Source organism: Macrotis lagotis, chromosome 1 (assembly GCF_037893015.1).
Source record: "Macrotis lagotis isolate mMagLag1 chromosome 1, bilby.v1.9.chrom.fasta, whole genome shotgun sequence".
Taxonomy (NCBI): domain Eukaryota; kingdom Metazoa; phylum Chordata; class Mammalia; order Peramelemorphia; family Peramelidae; genus Macrotis; species Macrotis lagotis.
Window position 1 is genome coordinate 615503613 of NC_133658.1, and position 1061 is coordinate 615504673.

The 1061-nt window shown below is 39.0% G+C and overlaps 1 non-coding gene across 1 annotated transcript; it reads left to right on the forward strand.

The window, feature by feature from the left end:
- The first annotated feature begins 691 nt into the window (after nt 1-691).
- Nucleotides 692-797, forward strand: LOC141510378 (U6 spliceosomal RNA). Its single transcript, XR_012474873.1, has one exon. It is a non-coding gene; the product is annotated as a U6 spliceosomal RNA (small nuclear RNA).
- Nucleotides 798-1061: the final 264 nt, after the last annotated feature.

Below are 1061 nucleotides of genomic sequence, written 5' to 3' on the forward strand. Positions count from 1 at the left end.
CTAAACTTATGGGTGTCACAATTCTTTTGAGCTGCTTCAATTCTGCCTTGCTCATAGAGCACAGCTCCCTCAATGATGAGGACATACCATGCTATGTGACCCTGTGCCAAAGTCTCCCATGTGTACAATCAATTCTAAAGTTATTCAGTGAGATCTTCAGTATTGGTATTGCTTCTTTTGATCCCCTGTGTGCTTGCCCTGTGTGAGTTCTCCATAAAATAGTCTTTTTGGCAAGTGTATATCTGGTTTTTTAACAATATATCCAGTCTTTTGCAGTTGTATTCTATGAGATAATGTTGGAATGCTAGTCAGTATAGCTCAAGAAAGAGCCTCTTGGCTTGGATCTTCTCCTGCCAGGTGATTTTCAGAATCTTCCAAAGACAATTTAAATGGAAGCAATTCAGTTTCCTGACATGGTGCTGGTAGACTGTCCAGGTTTCACAGGCACACAGCAATGGGGTCAACACATTGTCTCTGTAGACCTGCAGTTTGCTAGTCAGTCTAATACCTCTTCTCTCCCATTCTTGCTTTTGGAGTCTCCTAAATACTGAATTAGCTCTGGCAATGCAAGTATCAACCTCATTGTCAATGTGAACATCCTTGGAAAGGACACAACCAAGGTAAGTGAACTTGTTGACAGTACTCAAAATTTCTTCATTTGCTGTAATCTGGGATAAGAATGCATTATTTGGTGCTCGCTTTGGCAGCACATATACTAAAATTGGAACGATACAGAGAAGATTAGCATGGCCCCATGCAAGGATGACACGCAAATTCGTGAAGCATTCCATATTTTTTATCTTTACTAAAAATAAATTAAAAAAAGAATGCACTATTTGACAAAAATTGTTGGGAAAACTGGAGAATAGTGAGGCAAAAACTGGGCATAGACTCACATCTCACACCCTGAACCAAAACCAAAATAAGGCCAAAAATGGGTACAGGATTTAGATATAAAGGGTGACACCATAGATTTTCTGGCTGATGGAGCATCTGTGTTTTCTTATCAATAGCTAAACCAAAATTAACACAAAAAGCAAAGAATAGATCCATACTTTGCT